Source organism: Ictidomys tridecemlineatus, chromosome 9 (genome assembly GCF_052094955.1).
Source record: "Ictidomys tridecemlineatus isolate mIctTri1 chromosome 9, mIctTri1.hap1, whole genome shotgun sequence".
NCBI classification, from domain to species: Eukaryota; Metazoa; Chordata; class Mammalia; order Rodentia; family Sciuridae; genus Ictidomys; species Ictidomys tridecemlineatus.
Window position 1 is genome coordinate 78,997,268 of NC_135485.1, and position 10,836 is coordinate 79,008,103.

At 41.1% G+C, this 10,836-nt stretch overlaps 1 long non-coding RNA gene across 2 annotated transcripts in view; it reads right to left on the reverse strand.

Annotated features, from left to right (window-relative positions):
- The window catches only part of LOC144366528 (uncharacterized), a 32,173-nt gene extending 22,899 nt beyond the window's left edge, over positions 1–9,274 (reverse strand). For both annotated transcript variants that reach the window (XR_013425586.1, XR_013425585.1), the window contains exon 1: positions 9,204–9,274. This is a non-coding gene — a long non-coding RNA (uncharacterized LOC144366528). The remainder of the gene's footprint in view (positions 1–9,203) is intronic.
- Between the last annotated feature and the right edge of the window lie 1,562 nt (positions 9,275–10,836).

The window sequence follows — 10,836 nt, forward strand, 5'->3', positions numbered from 1 at the left end:
CTCTGCATACATCGATTCTTCACCCCAGAGAAAAACCCTGGGAGCTGAAGGAATGTGAGGAAAATTCCTTTCAGATTTGAAATCCACCACATGAGCTGAAAGGAAGCTGAAAATGGCCTGCCCGGTGCCTTCTACCTGCGGAGGCCAGTGTTTAACTGTGCCTGTCCTTGGTCACCACATCCTGTGGATCACGGGGAGGGGTGTCACAGGTGCCAGAGTGACAAGGCTGAGCAGGTGGACAGCCATCAGTGACCTAGCCCAGCCATGATTAGGCTAAGGAGATGGATCTTTAGAGAGCATTGCCCTGCAGACCTTCCTGGGCTGGCCTCCTCCCGTGGGTTCAGCTGTAGTTTGGGGATGAGACTGAAGGCCCTTGATATAGGACACCCTGTGTCCTTGTTTCTCTGTAGCATATTACCTTCTCTGTGAGGCCACAAGTAGTCTGTATCTGAGCAAGAAGCAATTCCCATTGCAACTGCATGCTACTAGATTTGGAATTTTTGGAATGAAATCTTCTTTTAAGATTAAAACCACTAAAATATGGCTGTCATAAAAATAAAAACCTCAAAAACATTATTCTAAATGAAAGACCGCAGATATCAGAGTCCATATTATATGGTTTTATCCTTAGGAAATGTCCAGAAAAGGACATTTTTCAGAGACAAATGAGATTTAGTGGTGTCCTGAGAATGGCAAATGAGAGTGACCACAATGTTATGGGGATGGGGGCGAGGGGGTTCTAAAACTGAATTACGGAGATGATTCAATGTTTTGGTAAATAACTAAATCTCTAAAGTGTGGAGAGCCACAATGAATGACCACACCTTCCAGAGGTTCTCTGGTCTTGTGATAACCATTTAAGTAATTTTCTGTTCATCATCTCACCACTCTTATCAGTTGCTGAAGGCCATGTCTCATGCTTCCTCTGAGAAGGGAGCTTCCAGTGGGTTCTCACCAGTTGGGAGTTACTTTGAAAAAGAATTTGACTTTCCCACGTTTTCTCAGTGCACCTGGCTGATTTCATATTTTTGTACTAGTTGATAAGCTTTCCTTCTAGAAAACTGCCAATTAAACATTTACTTAGAAAAATGTAATGGTGCCGCCTGGTTTTCAAATTCATAAATAGATTAGCATAGTTTCATCTTTAGGATAGTGTGGTGTGTTTTTGTGTGTGTGTAATAGAAATTGAGTGCTTTTAGAGTTTGCACTGTAATAGTTTCTGATGCCAACTGCTCAGAATTGGGATAAACTTCATGGGTTAAAAACATGGTAGTTTAAAAGGCTGCCCTCACAGATTGAGGAGTCCCCAGACCACCTTCACTTCTGAGAGCTGGCTACAAATTCAGGGGTCCCCACTACGCCTGTATGTTAGATAACTCACTAGAATGATTCTCAGAACTCAGGACAAAGGGCTATGTTTTTATTGCTTGTTTTTGGTACCAGGGATTGAACCCAGGTGTTCTTAACCACTGAGTCACATCCCCAACCCAACCCTTTTTTATTTTTTATCAGAGACAGGATCTCTCTAAGCTGCTTAGGGCCTTTCTAAGATGCTGAGTCTGCCTTTGAACTTGAGAAACTCCTTCCTCAGCCTCTGGAGTCACTGGATCATGGATATGCACCACCATACAATATTACATTGTCATCATAAATTTAATGATAGCTAAAAGAGACTCAGTAGAACCAGCCTAAGGAAGAGATGTAGATTGGGCAAGGTCTAGGAACTTCCAAATGCAAGGCTCCTGTCATTTCCCAGGAGCACATTAGGCTACCTGCACACTTATGTGTGACAATACACAGAGTACTGCCAACCAGGGAGGCTCACCTGAGCATCAGTGTCCAGGGTTTTAATTGGACTTTCATTACACAGATATAGTGGATTCTATCCTTGACCCCTCAGTTGAACCCAGTCACCAGCCCCCTTCCTTTCCCTAGAGGATGGACTGATACCACATGGCTCAAAGCCCCAACCCTCTAATCATTTGGTTGGTAATTCTGGCAAGGCCAGGCTGCCACTCTGCATATCATGCATGGTCCAAGGGCTCTCTTGTTGCTCAGGAAATTCCAAGGAACCAGCAACAAGGATCGGCCAAATACTTTATTACATAGCACCCACCTTAAAACAAATCAGTCAAAAATCCTTCTTCACTTATTATTCAATTAAACATGTACCGCAGTCTGTCTGGGCCAAATAACTGGAAGTGACAAGCAACTTGAAGGTTGAAGCTAGACCTGCTTTATTTCAGAAAAACTCAGCAGGAACTGAGCGGGAACTCAAGGTAGTGGGCACCCAAGGTAGTAAGAGCCGCTTTATTGCAGAACAGCAGAGGTATACATACCTAACTGATTACACACAGCTCGACTCAATTAGCATTATCTAGATACAACAGTCAGCCAATAAGGAATCCCCACCAACTTAATGGCTTGGTGGCGTTGTCTTACAAACCACTCCTCCTGGCAAACTGCCAGGCACCATCTTGATTTGCGGTCCCCAACAAACATGTAACAAACATGAAGATTACAGACATTCCTCAATAAACAACTGTAGTGTATCATTCCTGCTTATAGACTCCCTGTTGAGGAGACTGGAAACCAAAGTCTTTGTCTAACACAGCAGGAGTGAGCTCAGCTACAATTACTAAGGAAGAAGAGGGGGACAGGAATCTGTGCCAAATACTCCAAGACATTTGGAGGTCACCTCAATGACCTTCTCTGGGACTTGGTTTTCTTCTCTAGAAGAGGAAGGGCTTTGCCCATGTGGAAATAAAGGCCTTTCAAATAAGAGCAGTCAGAGATGATTCAGAGGTTCCTATAAACAAGTCATCAGCCACCTCCACCTGCAGCAGACATCCAAATGCATGCAGGGAGTGAGACACCTTTTCAATGGAAAAAACATAATAAAAGGAAGCTCAGGTGTGCCCCAGGTTGAGAGCTGTGGGCGTGGAAAACTGGGATGACCTAGCTGGGAGCAGGACATCTCATGTGGCTGCTTCAGGGAGATATGTGACTTTCCATGGTTGGTCCTGAGTTGGTAGTGGGGGCAAAAGACAGAGGAGCTGCAGTGATTGACCAAGTTCAGGCCATGTCTGAGATGACTGCTGCACAGGTCACCTTCTGGCTTCCAGGATGGTTGCTGAAGAAGTGTGAGCCAGACCTGTGGCTCAGTGGTGTGGCTATCTTCCGCTTGTGTGCTTATGGATCCCCCTTCTGCTCATTCTCTTGCTGGAGAGAGGCTGGCCAATTCAGGGACCACTAGAGATGCTATCTTCACCACGTGGAGAATGTTCCATTGTTCATGTACACCGTAGCACATGATCTTGTTATATCATCTTCATAATATCTGTTAAGAAATGGTGGCCGTGCAGAAGAATGGAGCAAATTGTTCTCTTTAATGTGACGTCTAGCCTGTTCATTGATCCAAGTTCAGAAAGAAGCACAGATGCCACCACATCAAGCCAATGAGAAATCCAGAGCAATGCAGCAGCCCATCACTTCCTGTGCCAACGCACAGACACAGATCTGTATCCCAGGGAGAGCTGCTGTCAATAACTTATTTCAGAGTTAGTGATACTTTTGTTAGTGGTTCCTTGAAAGGTCCTTTGCAAGGAGGTTCAACCTTTCCCCTGTGACTCTTAATAGACAAAATCTTGTGGTTTAATGTAACAAAGAGGGTCTTTAGGAAGATGCTGTGGGAAGGATCTAGACCCAAGTCCTTTGCAGTACTTTTCCATGCCTGAGAATAGCAGTGTAGATTTATCATTGGAGGCAAAACCCCTAAGTAAGTGGGCCTTACTGTACCAGTTCTCAGGGGAAGAACTGATGTGTCCCAAGTGAGTGAATCTTATGGCCATAAGGAATTCTGTGAGTAAAACCTTTAGCTAGGAGTTCAAGGGTTTCTGAAAAATTTGCTCATTTTAATTTAAGAATAATGTTGGTTCTTTCAAGCTTTCTGGGAGATTATGTATGGTAAAAACAGTGTCATTTTTAAACATGGGGTAATGCCTTATGGAGTTCTAATGATTCCTGTAAAATATGTGCCTTGATCACTTGATATGAAAGTTAGGAGCCTCAGGTTGGGGGAAAAAAACAAGCAGCTGCTAGTGGTTGTAAGGACTGTGCAGGTTTAGCAAGGAAATGCTTCAGCTCATCCTGAAAACAGATATACATTGATGCATACATATTCCAACTCATTAAGAATGGAAGCTGGGTAAGACCCACCTGAAGGTGTGCAGGGTGGCCCCGGAGGCTTTGGCTCCTGGCCATGCCCCACCTTTACAGGATTTCCAGAATTATGCTGACAGGTGACCCATAACCTGAAAATAACCTGTTAAAAGCTCCCTTTTAAAAGTTCCTTCTCCAATACTAATTTAAGATAGTGACCAAGTTGTCTGTATTATGATGGGCAACTACATGGAGAAATTTAGATAATATTAATCTGAAATAATCTAATACCAGAAAGCAGCCATTTTGGGAGCACTAGAGATTATCCAAGTGAAGGTTATAATTTTTAATATTATTCTTTTTTCAGAACCAGGGTCTTCACGTTGAGAATGTGTAATACTCTCTTTGAATCACTCTAGATTTACTCTTTGGGGTCCATTTAGGAGCATAACTTTGGCTGAGGCTGCTACTTTGGCATAACTGCTTGCTAGAGCATTTCCTTTCACATCCATGGTGCCATTTCTCATTCTGACTTTGCATGGGCCACAGCCCTGATGACAGCCGCTCCTCTAAGAAGGAAAAAAGCTGCATCTACATGTTCCTTAATTTGTTCATTTTTATGGGGGTTCTAGCAGAGGTTAGGAAACCCTCCTTGTTTTCAAAGCATCCTAAAGTCACATGATGCTGCCACGCAAACCTACTCTCAGTGCACGTGAGTTGACAAACTCTGTGTAGTAAATGCAGTACATTTTGCCATCTGGTCTGACATCCCCTCAGGTCGACTATATTCTAAAGAGAATTCAAATTAGTGATCACGTATTCTGCTTGATAACCTCCAGTTTCAGTTCTGAGAGGATTCATCAACAAATAATAAGACAGGTTTCTTAATTGGAACTTCTAATAAATCCAAGTGAGGTACAGAGATTCTGTGATTAAGGAAAGACAACTGTGAGTGTCCCCTTCTGTTAAAAGCTAGAGAATGTCAGGATCCAGAGCACTAGAGTGGTAAAAAGAAATGTGAGAGGGAGAGAACAACACATGCCCTAAGAGGCTAATTAGCTAGCTCAAAGTGAAAACCTCTTTGTTCACAGATGACATGATTTTGTACACAGAAAATCCTAAGCATCCACTAAAACCTATTAGAATACAAGAGTCCCACAACATTGCTAGAATCAAGATCAATATACAAAAATCACTACTACTTCTGTACATGCACAACAGGCAATCCAAAAATGAAATTGAGAAAACAATTCCATGTTTAATGTCACCAAAAAGAACAAAATACTTAGGAATAAAGTAAAAAAGGAAGTGCAACATTTATATTCTGAAAGCTAAACAAACTGGTTGAAAGAAATTAAAGAAGTTATAAAAAAGAAGTGGAAAAACATCCCATGTTCATGGTCAGAAGACATGCTATTGTCAAGATGACTGATCTATACAGTAAAGCACTCTCTATCAGAATCCCAGCTGTATTATTTTCGGAAATTGACATGTTGATTCTAATATTTACATGGAATTGCTAGATATCAAGAATAGCCAAAAAAACTTTTAAAAAGAAGAACACAGTAGAAAAATTCATACTTCACAACTTTGAAACCTACTACAAAGCAACAGCAGCTAAGATAGTGTGGTAGATGTTGTAGATCAATGGAATAGAATCGAGAGCTCAGAAGTAAACCTACATGTCTATGGACAGCTAATTTTCAACAGGTGTGACAAGACCATTCAATAGGGAAAAAATAGTCTTTCCTTTCTTCTCCTTTTTCTTTTTTTTCCCCTTCCCTTAACCAATGATGATGTAACACTTGGAGGGCCTATGCACAAGAATAAAGTTGGACCACATCTCTCCAATATGAACACAAAATAGATTAAAGACCTAAATGTAAGAACTCTTAGAAGAAAACATGGATCAAATCTTCATGACCTCATATTTGACAGTAAATTCTTAGACATGACACCAAATGCATAAGCAATGGCAATAAAATAGAAAAACACAATTGAAACTCAAGTCTTTGTGCTTCAAAGGATACTTATTAAGAAATGGAAATAAAACCTACAGAATGGAAGAAAATAATTACAAATCATGTACCAATAAGGGGCTGATATCCAAAATATTCAAAGAACCAATAAAACTGGATAATAAAAGACAACCAGATTAAAACAGCAATGCTTGAACTCCAAAACTATTGGCGAGAAATCAGAATCCTAAGCACTGCTGGTAGGACTGTAAAATATTGCAGCCACTTTGAAAAACAGTCTGGCAGAGTTACCATGTGACCTAGCAATTCTGCTCTTAGGTACATATCTAAAAGAGCAAAAGCATGTTTACACAAAAGTTGTACATGCATGTTTATGGCAGCATTATTTATAATGGACAAAATGCAAAAGTAACCCAAATGTACATCAACTGACGAATGGATAAGATGTAGTATATCCAAGCAAGCAGAATGTTACTCAGGCATAAAATGTAAGGAAGTACAGATACTTGCGACAACATGGGTAAACCACAACAATGTTATACTAAGTGAAAGAAGCCAGCCACAATGGACCATGTGTGACTGCATTGATAGGAATTTTCTAGAAGAAGCAAATCTATAGAGATAGAAAGTAGACTAGCTATTGCTTCAGGCTGGGGTAGCAGATGGGGATCAGGGGAGTGGCAGAGGGTATGGGGGTTTCTCTTTGGAGTGATGAATGTGATCTAAAATTGACAGTGATGATGTTGTACAGCTCTGGGAATACACTAAAAATGGCTCCAGGACCATGTGGATGGCTGACCACACAATGACAGATGAGCTCAACAGCAGTTTATAAAAGGAAGACACAGAATGTCCCACTGGGCAACATGGGGATGCATGTGGGTGCAGAGTGGACTAGCAGTGGCTGTGGGAGGCAGTTTTGTAGAAATGAGGATAAGGGGACCCCTGGCTACTGGGAGAGGAAGTGACTAGCTTGTCTGAACACTTCTGCAAGCTGACTTCAACCTCACACATCATACAAAAAGAAAACAAAATAAAATGGATTACAGACTTAAGTGTAAAGCCCCAAACTACAAAACTTTTATAAATTAACAGGAGACAAGCTTTAGACCATGAATTAGGGGTATGGTTCTTAGACACGACACCAGAAGCACAATGCATGAAGGGAAATTAATAAACTGGACTATCAAAATAAAAACCTGTTGCTTGGTGAATGGCCAAGTGGCCTTGCTAAAAGAATGAAAGGACAAACTGTGGATTGTGAGAAAATATTCGCAAATTATCTATTTGAAAATGAAATCGCCTAGAATAAATAAAAAAATGAACAGTAACTGAACAGTAAAAGAAATCATCAGGGTTGGAGCTGTAGCTCAGTGGTTAAGCTCTTGCCTAGCATGTGTGTGGTCCTGAGTTCAATCCCCAGTACTGGGGGGACAAAGAGAAAAACAAACAAACAAATAATCCAACTAGAAAATGAGCAAAACATACAAACAGACATTTCACCAAAAAGGATATGCAGATTGATGATTAAGAAAAAACACACACACACATGGAAGGAGTTCAGTGTTATTAACAACTAGGGAAATATAAATTAAAGCCATAAGGAGATGTCACTATATACCCGCTAGAACAGCTTTTAAAATGGTGATAATACTACATGCTAGTGAGCATGCAGAGAGCATCTATCTCTTACACATTGCTGATGGGTATATAAAATGCTAAGACCAATTTGAAAAAACAGTTTGGCAGTTTTTTTGTTTGTTGTTTGGTACCAGGGATTGAACCCATGGGTATTTAACCACTGAGTCATATCCCCAGCACTTTTTTATATTTTATTGAGAGCTAGGATCTCACCAAGTTGCTTAGGGCCTTGCTAAGTTGCTGAGCTGGCTTTGAACTCATAATCGTCCTGCCTCAGCCTCCCAAGCCACTGGGATAACAGGCATGTGTCACGGCACCCAGCTGGCAGTTTCTTTAAAAACAGAGCATATACTGACCATACATCTAGGAATCTTAGAACTTGGGATATTCCAGAGAAATGAAATCTTATGCCCATGCAGAAATAGGTATGGGGTTGGTATACGCTTCAGAGAATTGAAAGCAGGGACTCAAAGACATGCTCATACACCCATGTTCATGGCAGCATTATTCACAATAGACAAAAGGTGGAAATAATCCAATTGTCCCTTGACAAGTGACTATATAAACACCACAGGGATGGAGTTATATATATGCAACAGCTGTATACATGACATATATATGGAGTTATATGTGTGTACACACGCATGTGCATGCAAATGTTATTGATCTCTAAAGGACGATTCTGCCAAATGCTACTAAAGTGAAATCAATGAGAAAAAGGAGAAATACTGTGTGACTCTACTTGTATGAGGTACTCAGAGTAGGCATACTTCTTGAGACATAAAGGGGAATGGTAGGGCTGAGAGACAGGGGGGGGAGTTAACATTTGGTAAGTACAATTTCAGTTTTTCAAAAAGTAAAGAATTTTTCCCCCAGTGCTAGGGATTGAATCCAGGGGTGATCTACCACTGAGCCATATCACTAGCTCTTTTTATTGTTTTTATTTCAAGATGGGGTCTCATTAAGTTGCTAAGGCTGGCCTTGAATTTGTGATGCTCCTGCCTTAGCTTCCTAAGCAGCTGGGATTATAGGTGTGCGCCACCACACCCAGCACAGAGGAAATGAATACTATGAACAGACGGTGATTATGATAGCACAACAATATGAATTTATTTAATGCCACTGTTCTGCACACTTAAAATGGTTAAGATGGTAAAGTTTACATGTATTTGCTACAATTTTTAAAGTTTAAATGTCTAAAATATGTACATGATTGTTTATGATAGCTTTGGTTGGAATAGCCCCAAACTGGGAACAAGCCAAATATGCTAGAAAGGGCAAATGGTAAAACAAATGGCAGTAATAATAAGTACTTAGTAATAAAAGTGAGAAACTATAAACAACTTGAATAGACATAAACAGTCTAAAAGCCAACTCAAAACATCACTCACGGGGCTGGGGATGTGGCTCAAGCGCGCTCACCTGGCGTGCGTGCGGCCCGGGTTCGATCCTCAGCACCACATACAAACAAAGATGTTGTGTCCGGTGAGAACTAAGAAAAAATAAATAAATATTTAAAAAATTCTCTCTCTCTCTCTCTCTCTCTATCCCCCTCTCTCTCTCACTCTCTTTAAAAAAAAATCACACATTATGTGACTCCATTTATTTTTTTTATTTTTTATTTTTGTATTTGTTTCAGTTTAATCTTTAATGAAATACATATTTTATTTCAATTTTTTCTCTCTACATTTGAATGGTATCTATAAATAAATTTTATTCATCTTATGTCAACACATGAATTTCTTCTTTTGTGAGTAGGATAGTAATAACTAAATGTTCTCAAGTTTACAAAATTATAGATATGAAGAATAGATTGGTGGTTGCCATCTTCCAGATGGTGGGAGGGTGGATGAGTGTCTCTACAGGTGAAAGGAGGGATCTTTGTGGAGATAGAAGTTTTGTACATTGATGGTGGTGGTGGTTACATAAGTCTACTTATGCTACAATTGCATAGAACTCCACACACACACTTTCACAGATGAGTCCATGCAAAACTGATTAATCTGAACAAACTCAGGGGGTTACATCAATGCCAACTTCCTGGTTTTCACATTATAGTTATGTAAAATATTACCATTTCAGGAAACTGGGTGAATGGTGCATGGGTATCTTTTTGTACTAATTTTGCAACTTCCTGTGAATGTATAATTATTTCAAATGTATAATTATTTAGGTATAAACAACATGCCAACCAAAATAAAAAAAAACAAACTTGCTATTGACCTTAAACCATTTGAAGGCTTGACCACAACACAGACCAGAAAGTTGCCACCCATCTGACCTGGGCTGTCCATACTGAACTGGCTTTTGTCTCACTTAGCCACAAAGGTCAGCAGTGCACAACAACTGTGTCACTTTTTTAAAAAAAATATTTATTTTTTAGTTGTAGTTGGGCACAATACCTTTGTTTTATTTATTCATTTTTCCGTGGTGCTGAAGATCGAACCCAGGGCCTTGCATGTGCTCTACCGCTGAGCCACAACCCCAACCCAACTATGTCGGTCTTGGTAGGCAATGCCACGATTTTTACTTTTCTGTATATCTGAACATTCTAACCCTGATGCGATCAATCGTTAAAGACTATCTGAGCAGGAGTCCGTTTCTCACAACACATTCCTTTCGTCCTTTGTGGTAGGTTTGTGCATCATTTGTGCAAGAACAGACTGCATAAAGCGGAGCCTGAGATGAACGGGAAAACCCTGGGATATGCGTGTGTGACGACCACACGTTGGAATCAGAATAAATGCAGAAATGCCTGTGAAACTCGAGCAAAGTACTTCATCTCCAAAACTCCAGGGCTTTCCTGGAGCGGGTTTCAATCTCTCCACCCTGTCTTATCCACCGTGTGGATCCTCCCTACACTTCCTGGGTCCCGGCCTTGGGTACCGTGGAGAGCTCGCTGGGCCAGCCCGACCTCCCGGGCGCTCACAAGCGGCCGCCTCCAACTGGCCGACCTGCGCCCCGGGCTAGCCCCGCCCCAGCCCCACCCCGGGCCCTAGCGCGAGGACCCCTCGGAGCTGTCCGCGGCTACGTCTGACCCAACCTACCCTGTGGC